This window comes from Lactuca serriola, chromosome 2 (assembly GCF_051521515.1).
Source record: "Lactuca serriola cultivar US96UC23 chromosome 2, Lser_US96UC23_V15, whole genome shotgun sequence".
In the NCBI taxonomy this organism is placed as follows: Eukaryota; Viridiplantae; Streptophyta; class Magnoliopsida; order Asterales; family Asteraceae; genus Lactuca; species Lactuca serriola.
The window spans coordinates 139,567,403-139,591,340 of record NC_136409.1 but is presented as its reverse complement, the minus strand read 5'-3'; positions in this window follow the sequence as shown (position 1 = coordinate 139,591,340).

Sequence of the window (23,938 nt, the reverse complement as noted above, 5' to 3'; positions counted from 1 at the left end):
ATAAGAAAACTCCGCCAAGGGCAAATACGTGTCCCAACTCCCTCCGAAATCCAATACACATGCCTGAAGCATATCCTCGAGCGTCTGAATCGTTCGGTCACTCTGCCCGTCCGTTTGTGGGTGGTATGCGGTACTGAAATGCAGCCTCGTACCCAAATCCTCATGAAACTTCTTCCAAAATCTGGAAGTAAATCGCACATCTCGATCTGAAACAATCGAGATCGGAACTCCATGCCGCGATACCACCTCCCTCACATACAACTCTGCCAGGCTCTCAGCAGAAGAGCTCTAACTGATAGCAAGAAAGTGAGCGCTCTTCGTCAACCTGTCCGCAATCACCCAAATTGCATCGACACCCCTCGCGGTCCTTGGCAATTTGGTGATGAAATCCATGGTAATCTGTTTCCATTTCCACTCGGGAATCTCTAATGGATGCAGCTTACCATGTGGACGCTGGTGTTCGGCCTTAACCCTGCGACAGGTCAAGCATCTCTCTACAAACCAGGCGACATCCCTCTTCATATAGGGCCACCAATAATCCTTTTTCAGGTCCAAATACATCTTAGTGGCCCCGGGATGGATCAAGAATTTCGATCGATGAGCCTCTTCCATCAAAATGGTATGCATTCCGCCCATGGACGGTACCCATATCCAACCCTGAAATGTCATAAGCCCCCGACTATCGGTAACGAATTCCGATACCAGCCCGACAACTCGCTATCTCTTTTGGCTTTCTGACCTCACAACCTCAGCCTGGGCCCCACGGATAGCATCCAACACCGGGGTCATCACTGTCAATCTCAAACAAACATCCCGCAATGGGGCGCCCTCCGCCCTTCGGCTCAGAGCATCGGCTACAACATTAGCCTTGCCCGGGTGGTACAGGATCTCATAATCATAATCCTTGACCACGTCCAACCACCTCCTCTGGCGCATATTCAGGTTGGGCTGATCCATCAAATACTTCAAGCTCTTGTGGTCCGTGTATATCGTACACCGAACCCCATAAAGATAATGTCGCCAGATCTTGAGGGCGAACACTACCGCTCCCAGTTCCAAATCATGAGTGGGATATCTCGACTCATGAGGCTTAAGCTGCCTCGATGCATATGCTATCACATGCCCCCTCTACATAAGCACCACTCCCAATCCGGATATCGATGCATCACAATATACCACAAAATCCTCCATCCCTTCCGGAAGGGCTAATACTGGGGCCTCGCATAACTTCTGGCAAAGTGTCTCAAATGAGGTCTGTTGCTCCGGACCCCATGAAAATGCAACACCCTTCCGGGTCATCTTGGTGAGTGGCACAACGATCTTGGAGAAATCCTTAATAAATCTCCGATAATAGCCGACCAATCCCAGAAAGCTCCTGATCTCGGTGGGTGATATCGGCACCTCCCACCTTATGACTGCCTCAATCTTGGCCGCATCGACCAATATCCCATTCTAGTTGACGAGATGTCCCAAGAATTGAACCTCCCGTAACCAGAACTCACACTTGGAGAATTTGGCATACAACCTCTCCGATCTCAGAACTCCAAGGATCTCCCTCAATTGCTCCTCATGTTGTTCTTTGGACCTCGAATATACCAAAATATCGTCAATGAATACGATTACTGACCGATCCAACATCGGCCTGCACACCCTGTTCATGAGATCCATGAACGCAACTGCTGCATTGGTGAGCCTAAAAGGAATCACCACAAACTCGTAATGCCCATAACGAGTTCTGAATGCTGTCTTCTGGATATCTTCATCCCGAACCCTCATCTGATGATAACCCGGCCTCAAGTCTATCTTGGAGAACCAAGATGACACCTGTAACTAATCGAGCAGATCATCGATCCTTGGCAACGCATACCGGTTCTTGACCGTCAACTTGTTCAACTCCCGGTAATCAATACACATCTGGTGTGAACCATCCTTCTTCTTGACAAAAAGGATCGGCGCTCCCCAAGGTGAGCTACTCGGTCGAATAAACCCCTTCCCCAACAGCTCCTGAAGCTGCGAGGATAACTACTGCATCTCTGGCGGCGCGGGGTGATAAGGCGCCTTGGCGATAGGTGATGCTCCTGGAACCAAATCGATACGGAACTCCACTTGACTCTCCGGAGGCACGCTCGGTAGTTCCTTGGGAAAAACATCCGGAAACTCGCACACTATCGGAACCTTATCAATCGAACTTAGCCTCCCCGCGGCCACTCGTATGTCCATCACATAGGCTACGAATCCACTGCAGCCTTGCTGCAAACTTTGTCTCGCCCTGGCAGCCGAACAAAATGCTGACCCACACCGGGTCCCCTCTCCATACACTGTAAGCTCTCCCCCACTAGGGTCTCGTATCATCACCAACTGACGCTCGTAGTCTATAACAGCTCCAAATCGGCTCAACCAATCCATGCCCACTATAACACACACGTCCCCCATCGCAATCGGGACCAGATCTATCGGGAACTCCACACCGAAGATCTCAAGGATACACCCTCGAATCACCTCCGAAGCATACACTACTCGCTCATCAGCTATGGAAACTCGCATAGGTCGACTCAACGCCTATCGACGGATTCTAATGTGCTGACTAAATGCCAAGGAAACAAATGAACGACTCGCACCCGAGTCAAATAATACCAAAGCAGGTACAGAACTCACAAGAAAAGTACCTACGCATATCATCATATAAGCATAATATCATAAACAAAAGATAAAATACAGAATACATACCAGCCACAACATCGGGCGCCGCGCGGACCTCCTCCGCAGTCAACTGAAAAGCTCTCCTACGAGCCTTCGGAGCCTCGGCTTTCACCGGTCGAACCTCGGTAACCCTAGCAGCAGGCGCAGATCCCTGCGCTGATCCCTGGTGTAGCTGAGGGCACTCGACCTTTCGATGGCCGGTCTGGTTGCAATGGAAGCAAACCATAAATCCCTTGGGGCAATCCCTGGCGATATGCCCCTCCTTAACACATTTGTAGCAAGCACCCGATCGACAGGCCCCCTCATGACCCTTGCCGCACTTTGGCCTATAGTCCTCGAATCAACGGACTTGGTCCGCTTGGCTGTCAGCTGAGACTGAGCCGGCCGCCTATCCATCCTCTGAGACTCGGCCTCCTCCCTGGCCTGAGTCTCCAACTCAATCTCCCTCTACCGGGCATTTGCCTGGAGCTCAGCAAATGTCCGGTACGTCGAGTTCGGCACGAACTCCCAAATGTCCCTCCTCAGAATACCCAAATACCGGCTCATCTATGCCTGCTCAGTAGACACCTGCTTAGGGCAGAACATCGCCTTCTCATGAAACTTCCGGGTGACCACAATAACCGAATCATTACCCTGCTTGAGGGTCAAGAACTCCAGAACCAGCCGTTCCCTCTCCACCGGTGGAACATACTCGTCTCTGAACATGGTGGTGAACCTCTCCCAGGTCACCGCTGAAATCTCTGCAAGAGTGAAGTTCACTGTCACGAACTTCCACCAATCCTTCACTCCTAAGCGAAGCTGGTTCAAAGAGAACCGTACCCTCAGATGCTCTGGACATGAACACATATAGAAGCATCCCTCAATGTCAGCAACCCATCTCATCGCAGCGATCGGATCCTACGTCCCATCAAACTCGGGTGGCTTCGTGTTGCTGAACTCCCGGAACAACAACGAGTCACCTCCCTGAGGCCTGGCAGCAGCCACAGCTGTTGTAGCTACAGCAGTTGCGGCCTCAGTCACCACGGCATACCGCTCATCAAAAGTCTCCAACAGTGTGGTCTTGATAGACCCAAACATCTCCGGAATCTCGGCCCTGATCGTCGCAGCCACCTCATCGTGGATCATCTGACAAAGCTCCTCGTCACTCACGCCGCTCACCTCAGGTCTGTGGCGTGTCCCAACCATGATGCCTCTGAAATACAACAGAATTATCAGAGACTCGATCGAGCATAAACATACTCGATGACGCCACCCTACTCGTCCTCCGTTGTCCAAAATATTCTTACTTGGAATGTCCACTGATCCGGTGTCTTCAGTGGTACGAGCCCAATACTACTGACCACACCGCATCAGCATTCACTCGAAGTCCTCCTCCTTGGATCCTAGATTACGAGTTCTCTACTCTCATGAGCTCCTAACTGCTATCTACTCGCTCTCAAAGCATCTCAGCAGCAGAAATCTCCTAGGCTAAGGCATCACAAATCAGGCCACTCTAGTCCTAATATGTATACCTAGCCTACTCTAGCATGCATAATGTAACATAACATATCTCATAACACATAATGTAAGGGTACTTTTGGGAATTCACTGTTCGGGCGCTGGCTGATCGTACACACGACTTTGCTCTGTTTGTTTCAAAACTCTTTTTACTCTTTTCAAAAATTTTACTTCATTATCAAATTTTTTCCTCAAATCCTCAGTTTGAGTTCGGATACACCGGAAGGTGCATCCGAATCTCTCAAACCAAGGCTCTGATACCAACTTGTAACAACGTAAATTTCAAAGCAAAAATTTCATTTTTGTCTCAACCATTTTCATATAAAATATTTTATAAAATATCCAACATTAGTTATCAAAACATATCGTTTCCCAAGATCACAAAAATCAAATCCTCTCTCTAGTGTGTACGAGTCACGCCGACGCCTTTCCACGGTCCTCGCTAGTACCTCAAACACATAACACAACAACTATAAGCATAAATGCTTAGTGAGTTCCCTAAAATACCCTTACACACATACGCCTTTCCAGGCCATACTCAACACGACCTTCCAGTCCATGTGTCTCAGGGGACTTCCGTCCCAGTCCCAGTAGACCTTCCGGTCCTACTCGTATCGACCTTCCGGTCCATGACTACCTGACCTTCCGGTCCACGTCATAATGCCTTCCGGCCCATATCATACATAGCATACATATCACATACATAACGCATACAGAACATGCAACGCATATCATACAAAGCATGCATCTCATAACATACAAGACCTTTCGGTCACACATAGGTACCTTTCCAGGTACAATATAGTGAGAAGACTCACCTCTGATATCTCGGTAAGTCTCTGTCTCGGTAGAAACGTGATCTAGCCTCTGCCTAATCACATAAAGCAAATACTCCCATAAATATAACTATACTCCAACCTTTCTTAACATCCTCAGAAGGGTAAAAGACCATTTTACCCCTTTCCTGGCTCAAAGGCCTTATTGTTGACCAAACCCTAACGTCAACAAAAGTCAACTGTCAAACTTTGACCCGACTCGTCGAGTGCACTTGGGCGACTCGGCGATTCTACACGTGTCCACTGACCCTCTTAGTCCCTTTCTTGGCACGTCGAGTCCTTCTCTTTACTCGACGAGTCACACCTGGCATGAATCGCGAGGCCACCCCGACTCAACTCGTCGAGTCTCAAGAACAACTCGGTGAGTACCGCCTTAAACCCCAATCCTCTAATCCCTTTTTGACTCAATGAGTTATCCCCCAACTTGGCAAGTCTACTCACAGAGCTATTCACGTGAAACCCTAACCCTACTCACCGAGTCTCAAGAACAACTCGGAGAGTTCATGCCATCCACCATCTCTATTGACCTCCTGGGGTCAGATATGCGCCCCTAATCCACAGATCTGGCCTTCCCAAGCACGAAAGTCACGTAAAGCTCGAAACTTGATGCTTACATATCGACATAATGGCATCCAATGGTGATTTAGTCCCAAAAATGGCAACCTAAGTCCAATAATCCCAAAATGACTCATAAAGCTCCATGGGATAAAGTCTTTGGACCTCTTTGAGTCCAGATCCAACGCAAAAACTCGAGAGGGGACTAAATACTCTACATATTCTTCTTCTAAAGGGTTTAAAAACCCTAACTCTAAGAATCAACGGCCATAAGGGCCTTTAAATAGGTCTCAAACCCTGGAAATTAGGGTTTCATTAAACAACATGGACTCGCCGAGTCCAGCTGTGAACTCGCATACGAATCAACGACCATACTCGGCGAGTCTATACGCCAACTCGCCGAGTTCCCCCACAAAACCCAAAAATAAAGGAACAAAATCTCATACCTGGAAATCTGGGTGTTACATTGTATCAGTCAATTTTGTCAGATTTGGAGCATAATTTGATCTTATTTTCGAAATATTCTTGCGTTTTTGAATAGATCTCTGAAAAATAAGGGGGGTTTTGTTCTTCGTGTTTTTCATAAAAAAGGGTTTTTGATCGAGTTTTGGAGCTTCAAAGTCGAAAAATCGGTGTTTTTGGTCAAAACCTGCGAGGGTGTGGCGGAGTTTGCGGCCGGCGGCTAGGGTTTCGGAGTTCACGGCCCGAGGTTCACGGTCCGGAGTTTGCGGCCCGAGGTTCACGGTCCGAGCTTGCGGCCTCGAAGTTTACGGCCGGTCCGAGTTTGCGGTCTTCGGTTTACGGCCTCGCACATCGTCCTCGCAAGCAGCAGCCTCGCAAAGTATCTTAATTAAAAAAGGGGGACACGATTTTGAGGGTGCCGGGGTCGAAGCCGCGACCTCAATCTCAACAAATCCACGCTTTAACCAACTCAGCTACCCATTCCTATGTTTCTTTCCTTCGAAACTTAATTCTTAAAGAGTGCCTCTCGATTCCAACTTTCAAAATTGGCACTTTTAACCCAAAATTCAATTACTTTTATTTTTTAAACCTCTCTTTCAATTAATATAAAAAAATAATTAAAAAAAATTAAATTAAATATATATATATATATATATATATATATATATATATATATATATATATATATTAACTTTTGATTTTTTTTTATTTTTAACTTTTAACGTTAAATTTTGACTTTGACGCTTTGAAGTGTGGAAATAAAATGAGTTCTACAAATATCCCGGTCAATGAAGCTTCATGCTCTCAAGCTTGTAGTGATTATGTTAAATCTCTCCTTGAGAAAATTGAAACCCTACGTAGTGAAGTAGAGGACCTTAAGTATGAGGGTTACCAACTCGGAAAAGGTCAAAAACTCTTAAAGCCCAATTAGAATCTAAAATAAAGGACTTTAGGAGACTTCAAGAGGACTACGGTAATAAATGCGAGAATTATGACTATATAAAGAAATAGAACGCTGAACTAGTGGCTGAAATTGAATCATTATAGGGCAAATTTGAAACTGCTGATTTTGATTTTAGAAAATATGATGTATCGAGTGAGGTAGTTGCCACTATGATAGACCACTGCATGCAATTTCAACGAAATCAGTCAAAGGGTCTAGGGTATAATCATGTGCCTCCCCCTTTCAATCATTCATATCAGTTTCAGCCCTTGTCTAAAGAGGAGATTGCCAATGAACCATTCATGGTTTATGGAAAACCAGCTGGATTTGTGTCAGGAGGAGTTATTAATATTGAAGATACTAATGTTGCTACTTCATGTGCAGGTAAAGTAGCAGAGGATAAGAACAAGGAGAACACTACTGAACAAACCAATGACTCCTTGAACTCAGAATCTGTTGCTTCGAATTCTGTTACTCCTAACAAATCTGCCGTTGAGAAATACAGGCCTCCAATTCCAGCGCAACAGAGTGCTTGTTGCAAGTGTGCATGTGGGAAAAACAAGAAACGAGGCAAGGATACGCCACCAGGGGCAGGAAGAGACAACTTCCCGGTGAAGAAAAAGACATGCTTTCACTGCGGAACACCTGGACACATTGCCAGAAATTGTCCTAATCGCGCATACGTTCCCTACTATGCACAAGGCTGGCAGAACGCGCCAAGAGGGAGATTTTTCAAAAGAAACCCCTCAAGGTCACGTTCAGACAATGCCAACTGGAATGCCATGAAGGCCAAGAATTCAACTCCCAAGGCCAAACATACAACTCCCAAGAACAAGAAGGGAATGCTGGCCCAGAAGTCTAGTTCAAGAGATGCTCCTGTGAACCCAAAACCGGTTAGGTCAAAGTCATCTAGGCAGCCGGCTTCAAGTTCCAAATCAAGTGCCGAGGCACCCATCGGATCGAACATGAATTATGCATATTATAGTTTATCCAAAAGTGGTGGTGGTAGAGAACATAAACTATACCTATTATAGTTAATCATATTGTTTGTAATGTAATGCAACCTAACTATACCTACTATAGTTAGCGTATTTGTTGGTAGTCTATACTTATTATAGTTTATTGTAATTACTTGTAGTAGTGGCAAACCTTGGTATATGATTCATACCTTCAAGATAAGGTAAATAATATGTATTATCATTCACATGTATTCAATTGGTACTATCATTGTCATGGTTTACCAAATGTTTGTATGTAACGGATGTAAACTTTGTTTATGACAATTTATTATTTCACCATACTTAATATAGTAAAAACCCATTTGTTTTCTGATGTATGTCTACATACCAAGACAAAATGACATATAACGTAATAATGTAAAATCACATAATGATACACACCTTGCTCAACAAGTTACAAGGTGTGAATGAAATTGATGGCATTTTTCTAGTGATAACGTTTCTATTCCTGTTCTTTGAAAATTTATAGAAAAATCATCAAAGGTCTAAATCAAAATCCGTAAATTCTGAGAGTTTAGAAAATATATCTAGTTTGTACATGATTTTTAGTGACCTCCAACTTGTGTGAAAAAGTCCATAATCACAGACTGGTCCGGATTTGTTCTTGAAATGATAGGCTGTTTTGTAAAAATCACCATAAATTGTAGAAAATTTTTATGGAGATGTGCAAGTAGCCATTGTAAAGTTATGGATCTGATCTATTCGCACCTTGTACATTTTTGAAAACTAAGATGTTTAAGTTGTCCAAAACAGTCCGTGAATGGAGTTAAACTTTCCTGATGAAAGCTGTTGAAAAAGTTTAGTTGTGTTCTTAGTGTTTTAACTTGTATCCCCCCCTTAAAACTTAAGAAAACATGAAAATATAGGGGTGTGGACTCACCTTGTGTGTTCTTAGTGGATGGATGTTGAAGAAAAGAAGTGTTCAACTCAAGAACACTTAGAAGATGCCTTGAAGGTTCGAAGATCTAACACAAATGTGATGAAATTTGTGTAAGTAATCTATGATTTGGGTAGAAGGAAGTGAAATAATCATAAGGAGGATAATATCACTTACCAAAAGTGGAAGAAAACTTGATGATCAGCCCTTGAACCTCGAATTTGAGAGAGAGAGAGAGAGAGAGAGAGAGAGAAGTGAGAGAAAAAGGTGTCTGTTCTTTGGTGGGAAATGAGAGAAATGAGAGAGGAGAGATAATGATTTTACCTTTTGTTCAAGTGTATGGCTGGAAGAAAATGATGGGAAGGATTAAGGAAGATGGAAGTGACTAGGTATGGTGGAAGGACAAAGGTTGGACATGGAGTGGGCATGGGGTGGTTGCATGTGTCATACACTAAAGCAAAGTTAACACTCCACCAATAATATCCCACCCACTCTTCTTGGATAAAGATTATACCCGTAAAACGTGATTATATATGAAATATGGGGTGTTATATGATAAAAAAATGATTTTGGGTGAAAATCCTGCGTTAAAATAATTAAAATCGGGCTTAAAACGCAAAACTAGTCGAAAACCGGGTGAAAATGGCGAACCTGCAAGGCTTCTCGCATTGGGGAACCGATGGTGGCAAGTTTCGATCCTAAGGAGGTGGGGACCGAAGTGGCTTATGAGGCTAGGACCGAAAGGGAGCAAAGGCGAAGTGTCAGAAGCGAACCTGGGCGAGGAGCGAAATAGACCGAGAGGAGGTTCGGTCCGAAGGGACCTTCGGGTTCGGTCCTGGTGGTTTTGGTTCAACAGCTTCGGGTTCGGTTCTAAGAGGTTAGTTTCAGTTCCTTTAAGGTTCACTTCCTAAAGGGAGGCTTCGGTCTATTAAGACTGTTTTACCAAATATTACCCTGTTTCAAGCGGTTTTTGACCCGGTTAAGGGTCGGGATGACTCGAAAGACTATAAAAGTTCAAGGGAGTTTTGAGAGAGATTTGGGAGAGATTTTTAATAGAGAGAGATAAAGTGAAAGAGATTGAGAGAGACTATGTTTGTGACCTTTTTTGAGTGTTTGGCTTCGTAACGCAATGTTCGTACACCCCTTTAAGCCTCGTTATGATTCTTATACGCTCCCAAGGGGTATGGAATAATGTTTTACTGAGTAGATTCATCACTTACCCTGATTAGGGTTTAGAATTTCCGAACACGTGAAAACTCTAAGTGATACTTTGTATTAAGATTGCAAGGATCATAATGGAAACCCTAATATACAAGGGTTAGATGAGTTGACCGGTTTGACTTGTTTGACTTAGGTTGACTTTGACTTGACCAAAAATTGACGGTTGTCACACATTGTTACACAAATTAATAATTTCATTTCCAGGAACACCTTGTAAAAACTTCCAGTGGATTTGTTTCTGTTGCCATATATGGAGATCAAGAGAAGCCAGTTCTTATTACATATCCTAATTTAGCTTTAAATCGTAAGTGATTCTGTTTTTCATTCGTTAATCAACAAAATTTGTTTAAAATAAATGAAATATTGCTTATTTGTTTGCATGTTTGAACAGATATCTCATGTTTCCAAGGTCTTTTCTTATGCCCCGAAGCATTTTCTTTACTGATTCATAATTTCTGCATTTACCATATTAGCCCTCCCGACTATTAGGTCAGCAATCATAACTTCATTTTTATTTTTTACTTTTATTTTTTAAATATATAACAATTCAATAATAAAAAGATTTGTATTCCTATCTTATTTTATACTTCTTTAAGAGCTATTGTAGTTGGGAGCTGCAACAATGTCATATAATGATCCATTGTTAGCTGTTGATGACTTAGCTGATCAGGTTGTTGAGGTTCTTGAATATTTTGGGTACTTTTATATTTTTTAGTTTTTCAACTAATAATTTGGATATAAAGAATCTTTACAAACATTCTAATATTTATATTATTTTTTGGACACAAACTAATTATATAGTGCACTAATAATCACCATCTGCTTCTTTAGTATTCTATTTTTGAAATTGTGTTTTGGAATTCAGCAAATCTCATATAGTTATAGAAAAAAATCACATGTAGTTCACATATGGATCACATGTGATTCACATATAAATCATAAGTGAATCACATATGATTACATGTGATTCACATGTAAATAACATGTAATTCGCATGTGAATCACGAGTGATTCACATGTGAATCACGAGTGATTCACATGTGAATCACAAGTGATTCACATTTGAATCACAAGTGATTCGCATATAAATCACACGTGAATCACATATAAATCACAAGTGATTCACATATAAATAACAAGTGATTCACATATAAAATCACATGTAATTCACATGTAAATCACAAGTGAATCCCATATGAGTTACATATGAATCACAAGTGATTCACATATAAATTACATGTGATTCACATGTAGATCACAAGTGAATCACATAAGAATTACATGTGATTCACATGTAAATCACATATGAATTACATGTGATTCACATGTAAATCACATATAATTAACATATGAATCACATGTAAATCTTATATGATATATGCATGTGCATTTTTGTGAGTGCTCTTGCATTAATCATTTTTTTAATTTTCATGTAGATTTTGAAGAATTTGTAGAAAATATTGAAGAGGTGAAAAGTGATAAATTGAAGAAAATATGAAAATCTTGATATGACGAAATGATAACATTGTGAATCTTCGTAGCATTTTTTATTTTTTATATTTTATTTTGTATCGAATAAAATACTTGTACTATTATGTTTATAGATTGATTAATAAAAATAAGAATTTTTTATGATTTACTTACAAATATTATAGTATAAGAAATATGCATACATTCATTTGAAAAAAATATGAATATATGCACCTAAAATGTTGATTTTTTTTTTTTAAATATTCTAGTTTTTTTATATAAATTTACTGATTTTTAAAAAAAATTATATTTTCTAAAAAATGCAGCTTTATTAAAAAAATTGTAGTTTTTTTAAAAAAAAGTTGCCGTTTTTTTGAAAAAGTTGCACTTTCTTTGAAAAAAATTGTAGTATTTTAGAAAAAAATGCAGTTTTTTTAAAAAATTACAGTTTTTTTTTTTAAATTATTGTTTTATTAAAAAATTTGCAGTTTTTTAAATACAATTTTTTTTTTCAAAAAAATTGCAGTTTTTTTTTGAAAAAATTACAGTTTTTAAAAAAAATCAATTTTTTTAAAAATTTATGCTTTCCAAAAAAGTTTAAAAAATCTGCAGTTTAAAAAAAACGAAAATTATTTTTTTTATAAAAAAATTTAAAATTTTGTTTAATAATGTTAATTTGAGAGCTTTTTATTAATATTTCCAATAAAATAAAAAATTAAGTGAAATTGGTATGATGACGATCATGCCCTTAATGATTTGATTTTGATCCAACGCTCCACTTTTAGTTCTTAGGTTCCCAGGAAACTATGAGTTCTCAACCGATCTCAAACCTCTCTCTCTCTCTCTCTCTCTTTATATATATATATATATATATATATATATATATATATATATATATATATATATATATATATATATATATATATAATTGAATGATTCATTTTGTAATGACTTAACAAGATGAAACAGATGATGTTAAAATGAGGGGCCATAAAAAAAACTCAACCAAAAGACTATTTTAAAAGGACCAATTTAGCATTTTTTCTCTGAAATTAACTTTTTAATTTTTTGCTTCTTACAACAACAACAAATCTCGAGAATCGAAATCCCATTTAAATGGGGTAGGGGAGGTAGATATTGATAGTCGTGCCTTCATAAGGAGTCGAGTAGTTGCATCACTTAGATGAACTTCAACATGTGCAACATGAGCCTCTAGAGGATTCAAACAAGGAAATTATATTAAAGGTAGCAACAAGACATAAATATGAGAGAAATGAACATATAGATCCAAGAATCTGAATCATGAAGCAAACAAAGGGGAGTAAGGCCGTAAAACAATAAAAGGAAAACTAAGATATAAGTATACATGCAAGAAGTATGTAATAACACAACAACATAGTAAGAAAAACATATAATGGGGAACTTATATCCATTAACCATAATGTGTATTCTCCACTCCCACTATTTGAGGTCATGTCCTCGGAAAGACCAAGCTCTTATATGTCTAGCCTCAAACTATACTCTCATTTTCTTCCCAAGCATCCTCTCTTTGTATTTCCTTCAATCACCTTTGAGTCTACCCTCTTTACTGACTCTAATGTGATCCGCCTTTAGATATGTCCATGACACCTCAATCGTCATTTCCTTAGTTTTTTTGGTGATCTACGCCACTTGTAACATCCCAAAAACCATGGCTAAATTTTTTATTTTTTTTAAAAGTAAATAAAACATCCATTGTAACAAAGTTACATCCAAGGAAACCCATTTGTTCATAATCCATTATTCATAAATCAAAGTTAATAGGAAGACAATGCGGTATCTCAAATAACAAATATGTTGATGCATGTAACACATTGTTTCGGGTCATTTCTTAATTCCAGGATGCGAACCGAAATTTGATCATGGGAAGAATTTGGGCTTTAAAGAAGGGAAGGTGTAGACCTTATTAAATGTTGATAATGTAGGTTGTGAGATCTAGACGCTTTGATTCGTGTGCCGGACCGAATGACAGAAAGGGAAAGTTATAGATCAGGCTTCTTGCGACGCAACCGACACGATACCAGGAAGCATAAATATTGAATTTACGATAGAGCGACTTTTAGAATTAGCAATCTAAAAGAAAGTCGTAGAATATGTTAAACCGAGATCATCCATAAAAAGAACGCCCAAATCTGACTTCGTATGAGGAAGTTATGATTTTTCGAAGTTTCGGCTTAGCAGTGTACAACCCAAAGTTCAAATATTAGATCAAGCGGTTTCTAGCCGACACAACCTAAACAAAAATCGAAGATCTCGTTAATAATAGCGTAACGGTAAAAAGACAGACGAAAACGGATGTCGGATGAAGAAGTTATGGATTTTTAACGGACCAATCCTGTCCCGGCCTGTTAAAAATATAAAATTTAAAATAAATTCAAAATTAGCCAACGGAGTCTAAACGAAAGTTGTAGAGTACATTCCCGTCTATGCGTGGAGATAAAGAACGTCAAAAATGGAGCTCGTATGAGAAATCTATGAATTTTTGAAGTTGTGAAGGAAAGTCGCGAATCTGCGAGGGGGGTGATGACGTGGCCGCATCTCAGCCGTTGCTTCCTGTCCACGGACTGGCTTCGGATGGGTGACAGCTGGCTCGCTACGAAGCGCGTAAAAGAAGAACGCAGCGCGTCCGAGGAAAGCCTTGCGTCGCGTCCGAAGGGAACGCTGCGCGTACTTCGTATCCTTCATGCGATCCGAGGAGGTCCACGTCGCCCAAGCAGCTCCGCGACACGTGTTGTACGACCGAAGCTACGCCCCGCGTAGAGAAAGGGATCGCAGCGCGTATCTGCGAGGCCTCGCACCTATAAATAGAGGTGCGAAGGCAGCCGAGATTTTCACACCAAAACTCATTGCTTCTCTCACTACTTTCGCTCTCTAGGGTTTCTAAGCCACTCCTAAGCCTAGGTAAACCCCTAGCACCCGAAGGAAGCCTCGAGGATCCCGCAGTCCCGAGAAAAAGGGTCTTTCGGTTTAGAAACGCTGCTCCGAACAAAGCCCGGTTTTATTTAAAACCCGCTGTAAGTGAGCTATGCCTACGCTATTTTTAATATAGCTTTTATTTAATTATAGTAACGTTATTAGGAACTTATAATAAGTACTTGGACTATTATTATGGGTTATATAAGTATTGTTCAACGCTTATATAATATTAATAATAGCTAGACTATTAATTAGTCGCAGTTAACGTTAGACTAAACCCAAGTGACATTGATACTAGGTTTTATCGAGGGATAATTGTTTTGAGATAACGAAGCGCTGTTCGAAGGCAGAATCACCACTTAATCAGGTGAGTGCATAGTTACTTTCATCTTACGCATAGATATGAAGTATTTTATAAATTACATGCTATGTGCTCATATTATCTGAGTACTTGCTGTCTATGTTGGGTGAAGGATTTTATACATGTTTTAAATGATTTAAACTATATATGTATTTTATATCTACGATAATATGTTGGGTAAAACATGGGTAGATGTAATAAATGGAATATGAGTTGGATGATGAGTTGAGAGGTGATGTAGACCATGAGGTAAGGGTGAGAGGTGAACGATGTGAGAAGCCTTTCCCAAATGATGGCCCCGTCATCTAGCATAGTATGGATGAAAACCACAAACTATTCTAGACAGTCCAGTGGAACACTAGCAGGCTCGCAACCTGTAGGTGTTGTGAACGATGTGTTCACCCGGTGTACTCTAAACCCTGGCGATCATGCAGACTTGGTGCCTAAACCCTGGCGATCATGCAGACCTGATGCTTAAACCTTGGCGATCATGCAGACTTGATGCCTAAACCCTGGCGATCATATAGACTTGATGCCTAAACCCTGGTGATCATGCGGACTTGATGCCTAAACCCTGGCGACTATGCAGACTTAGTGCCTAAGCCCTGTCGACTATGCAAACTTAGTGCCCATTGTGTAAACCGTGGCAATGATGGACTTTGTGCCAATTCCTTATGATGATCCTTAGGAATAAATGAACGAGTAATAACTGATTCTTAGGGTAGATCCTTAAGAGTAAAGAAGATAATGGGGATGGGTAATTGGGTTGATTGTTTGATGTTTAAACATAATAATTATATTATTGTGGGTTGAAAACCCTATGTACTCACCAGGTTTCCCAACCTGACCCACTCAAGCTTATTTGAATCACAGGTGCCGATACGAAGTTACATTACACTGAGAGATTAAAGAGGTGTAGATCACTAGTGTAAGTTTTGTTTATGCTTATGTTTCTGTATTGACAATGACATCCCAAATGTTTTAAAATGAATAAAAATACATTTCTTCGGAAATGCTTTGATATCGTATTTATCATGTTTTACTAGGAACCAATTCCGCAACATTTTTATCAAAAGAAGTAATCTGATTTTTATAAAGCATAAACAAAATCGGTCTTTTCTGGCCGTGAAAATGGGGATCTCACAGTTGGTATCAGAGCATTAGTTTAAGCGAACTAGGAATAAGGATTTATTTCTAGACTTAAACTTAGAATGCTAAGAAATGATCGTGAGGAGTGTGTCTAATTAATTTAGGTAATACACATGAATAGACACAAGCACTAGCTAATTTAGGGAAAATGCCTAACATGCTTTTATTAGCTAGGTGATTTGTGATGCTTTATGCTATCGTTTGATAGGATATATGGTCTGTTGTCGACCGGATCTGAAAATTTTATGTGTTCAGATTTCTAAACGTTTAATTACGGTATTAGAACTGGCATGTAACCTTTCAGAGTATTAGGGAGATTTACACGTCGATCGTAAATAAAATCTTTCCTATCTTAATTCTCATCATTACACACCGAATGTTTAAATTGGTGTATAGATCAAAATGGCAAGAACCCGAAGTGGAGTCGGGAACACGAATGGAAATAGGAATCAACATCCCCCAGTGATTGAACAAATACCTGTTGTAGTAACCACACCCGAGCCAATCACGATGGCCGGGGTACAAGTGATGATCCAAATGATGTTGGATCGTCAAATGGAGGAAACAAGGCGTTTACATCAACAAAATCGAGAGGAACTTACGGTGCTTATTGAACTACCCGAGCTCAATGATGGGCAGTCAGAAGGAGGGAGCTACAGTGGGACGGTTGGTCAAGCCAACCCACTGATAGTCATACGAAACAATAAGGATGGAGGAAATGACGAACGTGGATGCAAGTACAAGGATTTCATGGCATCCAAACCCCCGAGTCTTTCTGGAAGCCCATCACCAGTGGAAGTTATGGACTGGATCTCCAAGATGGAGACAATGTTTGAGAGTTGCGATTGTAGCAACAGAAAGAAGACCGCTCTCGCGATTCCTATGTTAAAGTCTGGGGTGCTAAGCTGGTGGAAGCTACTGGCCAATACGATGCCCAAGGGAGAAGCAAGCAAGATGTGTTGGGAAGATTTCCTTGTGCAACTAAAACTGCAATACTGCTCTGAGCATGATCTCTTGGAGATCAACAATGAGTTCCAGAATCTGAAGAAGGGAAATACGAGTGTCACTGAGTATGATGAAAATTTTACGGAGAAGATGAAGCTTGTTCCTTACTAGGGGTGCAAACGAGCCGAGTCGAGCCTGAGACTGGTCAGGCTCGGCTCGGGCTCGTTTAAGTTATATGAGGCTCAAGCTCGAGCTCGTCTCGATTCGAGCTTTCTTGTACTGAGCTCAGCTCGACCTCGTAAAGAATTATACAAGCTCGGTTCGGGTTCGGGCTCGACTCATTTTTTATCTAACGTGCCTAAATAAGCTTAAGCTCGGCTCGAGCTCGTTAAGAAGCTCGTTTACTAATACCCTAAATCCATAATTCTACTAATATGTTTTTATTTTAATATATATAAATAAATAAATTATATTATATAAAGGCTCGTTTAGGCTCGCGAGCCTAATCGAGATTAACGACATAGGCTCGAGCTCGAGCTCGTTTAATAAACGAGCTTAATATTAAGCTCGAGCTCGGCTCGGGCTCGTTTAAAATTGATTTTGAATTGAGCTTTTAACGATCTGATCTCGTGTAGCTCGCGAGTAGCTTGACTCGTTTGCACCTTATTCCTTACCTAGTTCCAACTAAGCTCTCCAAAGTCAACAAGTTTGCCCATGGACTACCAGCGGACTTTGGTCCAATGGTCAAACAAGCAACCACTCTGAAAGCCGCCATTTGGGCTGCTAAGAATGTGGAGACCCAGATAAGAGAAAAGAGTCTGGAGAAAGCTGAAGTTGACGAGAAAAGGAAGCATAAGGGATCTGCAAAGTCCAACAAAGAAAGAAAATTCTCAAGGTCTGAAGGAGGTGGAGGGGGTGAAGCTAAGTGGTGCGAGAAGTGTAAAAAGAAACACTTTGGGAAATGTAGCCAAGAAGTGACTTGCTACAAATGTGGAAAGACTGGGCATTACGCCAGCAAGTGCGCATCCAATAAGAGGGTGTGTTACAGATGTAACAAAGAAGGGCATGTTTCCAAAGATTACCTGAAGAAAAACGAGGCAACGATGCCAAATACACCACCAAGGCCAAGGGTATTACACATGATCCTCGATGAAGTATAAAACAATGCGAGGAATCGAGGATGAGGAATTCATACCCAAAGATCGAGTTACGAAGTAGCCAAGAGAGTAGTTCATATGGTGTAGCCTGTTAGAGGCATAGTTTAGGGTGAACTTGAACACCTATGTAATCGTTTCAAGAAATAATATAAAGATTCGTTATGTTATCCGTTGTGTTAAATGGTTATGTGAAATTTGTGCATGGTGACTTGGAAAACTGCGAGACAATACTTGGGATGAGTATGAGTAGGTGTGAATGGTATTAGAGGCCTATACTACCGGAAGCACATGACTCACACTTGGATCAGGGAAAGTCACAAGGTTACCAAGAAGCTAGTAATTGAATGCGTTCTATTCAAGTATGTCGTTATCATTGTTTCGGTAAAGACTAAGAAGATGATTGTTATTCCGACCCTAGTGGTCATATCAAATTGAGTCCGACTACGATGAGTATGTTACGTGGTTTAGAGAGCCAATTTTGATGTAGCATCTGACATAAGCTGGAAGATTGAAATAAAAGATAATCAAAGTGATCAGTAGAAGTATTGCGATAGTTGTTAAAGAAGTTTGTAGATAAATATGCTACTTTAAGATGTGATTATATAAGATTAGAACATTAAGGAAGGTATTGTCTGTTTTGGAATTTGACTCTAAAAGACCTGAGTCCAAGCAATGCATCAAACAATGAGAGGTCATTAGAACATGACCCATCGGTCTATTATGATAATCGAACGAAGAAACTTATCTCAAGTTTGTTGAAGAAGGAGTCTCCAGTAAGGATCAAGATTGTGACTTGAAGGTCATAGTTTAGAGTCTAACATAATTCAGAGAGCGGGTGCAAGATCGAAGTTATGGTTATTACCTAGGATGAATAAATAACATATGGAATCATTATACATGCCCTGTTTCGTTGATGATTCGGGGACGTTATCATCCTAAGGGGGAGATAATTGTAACGCCCACAGATCCGGGCTAATCAATTTAGAGAAAATGAGCATCAAAATTAAAGTGTGAGATAAGCCCAATATCTTTACATAAAGTTGTAGTGGTCGAAACAAGGATTATGGGGATATAAAGAACGCCGAAATCCGAGTTATAACAAAGAAGTTATGACCCGTCGAAGTTTCGCGACGGAAACGACACGATACTGGGAAGCATAAATAGTGAATTTATGATAGAACGAGTTTTAGCCTTAGAGATCTAAACGAAAGTCGTAGAATATGTTAAACCGAGATCATCCATAAAAAGAACGCCCAAATCTGACTTCGTATGAGGAAGTTATGATTTTTCGAAGTTTCGGCTTAGCAATGTACATCCCAAAGTTCGAATATTAGATCTAGCGGTTTCTAGCCGACACAACCTAAACGAGAATTGAAGATCTCGTTAATAGTAGCGTAACGGTAAAAAGACAGACGAAAACGGACGTCGGATGAAGAAGTTATGAATTTTTAACAGACCAATCCTGTCCCGGCCTGTTAAAAATATAAAATTTAAAATAAAGTCAAAATTAGCCGACAGAGTCTAAAAGAAAGTTGTAGAGTAGGTTCCCGCCTACACGTGGATATAAAGAACGTCGAAAACGGAGCTCGTATGTGAAAGATATAAAATTTTGAAGTCGGGAAGGAAAGTTGCGAATCTGCGAGGGGGGTGATGACGTGGCCGCATCTCAGTTGTTGCTTCCTGACCACGGACTTGCTTCGGATGGGTGACAGCTGGCTCGCTACGCAGCGCGTACAAGAAGAACGCAGCACGCCCGAGGAACGCCTCGCGTCCGAAGGAAACGCTGCGCGTACTTCGTATCCTTCATGCAATCCGAGGAGGTCCACGTCGCCCCAGCAGCTCCACGACACGTGTTGTACGATCAAAGCTATGCCCCACGTAGACAAAGGGAATGCAGAGCGTACCTGCGAGGCGTCACACCTATAAATAGAGGTGCAAAGGCAGCCAGGATTTTCACACCAAAACTCATTCCTTCTCTCACTACTTTCTCTCTGTAGGGTTTCAAAGCCCCTCCTAAGCCTAGGTAAACCCCCTAGCACCCGAAGGAAGCCCCAAGGATCCCGCAGTCCCGAGAAAAAGGGTCTTTCGATTTAGAAATGCTGCTCAAAGCAAAGTCCGGTTTTCTTTAAAACCCGTTGTAAGTGAGCTACGCCTACGCTATTTTTAATATAACTTTTTTTTTAATTATAGTAACGTTATTAGGAACTTATAATAAGTACTTGGGATATTATTATGGGTTATATAAATATTGTTCAACTCTTATATAATAGTAATAATAGCTAGACTATTAATTAGTCGTGGTTAACGTTAGACTAAACCCTAGTGACATTGATACTAGGTTTTATCGAGGGATAATTGTTTTGAGATAACGAAGCGCTGTTCGAAGGCAGAATCACCACCTAATCAGGTGACTGCATAGTTACTTTCATCTTACGCATAGATATGAAGTATTTTATAAATTACATGCTATGTGTTCATATTATCTGAGTACTTGTTGTCTATGTTGGGTGAAGGATTTTATACATGTTTTAAATGATTTAAACTGTATATGTATTTTATATCTACGATAATATGTTGGGTAAAACATGTGAGAAGCCTTTCCCAAATGATGGCCCCGTCATCTAGTAGAGTATGGATGACAACCACGAACTATTCTAGACAGTCCAGTGGAACACTAGCAGGCTCGCAACCTGTAGGTGTTGTGAACGATGTGTTCACCCGATGTACTCTAAACCCTGGCGATCATGCAGACTTGGTGCCTAAACCCTGGCGATCATGCAGACCTGATGCTTAAACCTTGGCGATCATGCAGACTTGATGCCTAAACCCTAGCGATCATATAGACTTGATGCCTAAACCCTGGTGATCATGCAGACTTGATGCCTAAACCCTGGCGACTATGCAGACTTAGTGCCTAAGCCCTGTCGACTATGCATACTTAGTGCCCATTGTGTAAACCGTGGCAATGATGGACTTTGTGCCAATTCCTTATGATGATCCTTAGGAATAAATGAACGAGTAATAGCTGATTCTTAGGGTAGATCCTTAAGAGTAAAGAAGATAATGGGGATGGGTAATTGGGTTGATTGTTTGATGTTTAAACATAATAATTATATTATTGTGGATTGAAAACCCTATGTACTCACCAGGTTTCCCAACCTGACCCACTCAAGCTTATTTGAATCACAGGTGCCGATACGAAGTTACATTACACTGAGAGATTAAAGAGGTGTAGATTACTAGTGTAAGTTTTGTTTATGCTTATGTTTCTGTATTGACAATGACATCCCAAATGTTTTAAAATGAATAAAAATACATTTCTTCGGAAATGCTTTGATATCATATTTATCATGTTTTACTAGGAACCAATTCCGCAACATTTTTATCAAAAGAAGTACTCTGGTTTTTATAAAGCATAAGCAAAATTAGTCTTTTCTGGCCGTGAAAATGGGGATGCCCCATAGAGTTTTTATGATTTTGGTCCCTCCCACGCTTTTGGTATTGTGAGTAAAAGCTACTCCAGAGCTTGTGGTGGACACATCTTGTCATTTATGAGGATTTAATTCATAAAAATGGGGTCTTGATGGTTGCTTTTCACCCAAGCAAAGGTTTGAAGTCATTAAAGGGTGATATGGACCTAGGGCTTGAATTTATGCTCCATTAAGCTATGAAAAAGCTTAAACTTGACGACTTTATCAATTAAGACCTTCCTTGCATTAAGATCTGTGAGTTGGACGTTTAGTCTTGAGGTATTAAGAGCTTAAAAATGGATTTTGGCATCAGTGGGGTGACGTAGGTCGTAACCTTGGGGTACACATCACATAACAGGTTTTTCCCCATTTCTTTTTCTATGGTCACTCGGTACACAGGTCGTAATGAAGTAGTACGCTTGGCGTACTCCCAGAAGTAGAAATGAGTCATTTGTGAGCCTTGGTCCATGTTTAGTTGGGTCTCGTATGGAAAGGGTAAAATGGTGTTTTACCCTAGTGAGAGAGATTATGAAAAGGAGATTAGGTTACAGGTTATCACACTAATTATTAATTAGGGTTGGTTTTGGATATGTTCAGTGTGAGGAGCCTTTGTATCAACATTGTGTGTGTGATTCAACTATCTTCAGATTGAGGTGAGTCTCTTCAGTGTACCCGTGCGTTGAAGGTACTAATGCCGGTACACAAGGATGTGTTTTTTAGGATGCTAGCTGTCTTTTGACTCTTGCATTGTATGTTGGGTTGGGCCCATTGACATGCATGTAGGGTTGGGCCCATTTGCATGAGTAGAATGGGCCCTTTGTTTGTTGGGATAGTCCCATTATAGGACGGGATAGGCCCATTTGTATGATGGTTTGGGCCTATTGATTAGTAAGGGTTGGGCCCATTCTATAAGTTAGGCCCAATGTGTAGGCTAGGCCCGATGATATGTATGGTATGTGGTATTTTGGGAAACTCACTAAGCTTTGTGCTTATAGTTTATTGTTATGGTTTTAGGTACCTTTGGTTCCAAGGGGAAGGGCCCGAAATGATTGCACAACATCCACCAGTGTTCCACATTCCATGATTTTGATTTATACTTTGATAATTATTTTCTACATTGTCACACTTGAATGGTTTTTGAAATGAATGATTGATGGTTTTGGTTAAGTTAAAAATAAAATTTTTTACTTAGTATTTTTGGAGGACGTTATAATGTATGTGTACAGTCTCGCCTTCACAATCGATAAGTACCTGAAAAATATTTAATCCACAACTATAAGCGCAAATCTTATTGAGTTCCCCAAAATACCACATACATCACAACATAATAATCGGCTAATGGTTATCAGCAAACTCTAGAGACTATCAGCATTCCCAATGGGCTAACAGCACGCCCAATGGATTAACCGCACACCTCACAAGTTATCAGTAACCCTGGGGACTAACAGTAGTCCCATGGACTTACAGTAGTCCAGGAGTTATCAACAAATAATTTCATATATAACAAAAATTAACAAATAAGACCCAGTTGGTCAACATGCATATACTACCACCTAGGTGAGTGTAGTGAAAAGACTCACCTGAACTATTTAACAGAAGTCCAACAGCTACCTCAGTAATAGAACAGCCAACCCAAGCTTCCTAAAGTCAATCCGAGACCAATCGTTAGCCAAATATTTAGTTCTACCCAAGTTTAAGCAAAATTCAGACGTGCCAAAAACTCAATGGTGAAGTCAACTTAGATGACCCCCACGTCATGGTAATTCCTTTTCCATGCCATGGTCACATCCAAACAAAATAGACGCGATAAGTCCTGCCACTACGCAGTGGCCTTCCTTGGGCATGCCACAGTGAGTCTGAAAGGCTTTTCTTCAATAAGAAGTTAATCAATAAGTACCAAAGCTAAATTTATCAGAACTGATTCCCAACTCAATAGTTTCATAATGGAAAAAGTTTCATACTTTATCCATTAGGAAGTTCCAAACCACCAAGAGCTAGACTTTAAGTATCAAAGGGACCTAAAAATGCATCTTTGTCTACTTAATACATTAAGCCTAAGTCTCCAATCTTCAAATCTGAATCAACATGATGTTTAGATGGATAAACGTTCCAAATTTATCCATAACAAAGTCACAAACTTTCAAGATCTAAAATTTAATACACCAAACATAAGCTAAAGGACCAAGACAACTTGCATGGCCAAAAGGGAAGGCAAAAGATCACAACTTTCCTAGTCCATGAGGTACAAGAAACATTCTAAACTGATCAAAAGATGTTGGAGTTCACTCAACTCCAAGATCCCCATAAAATGGACCAAAAGT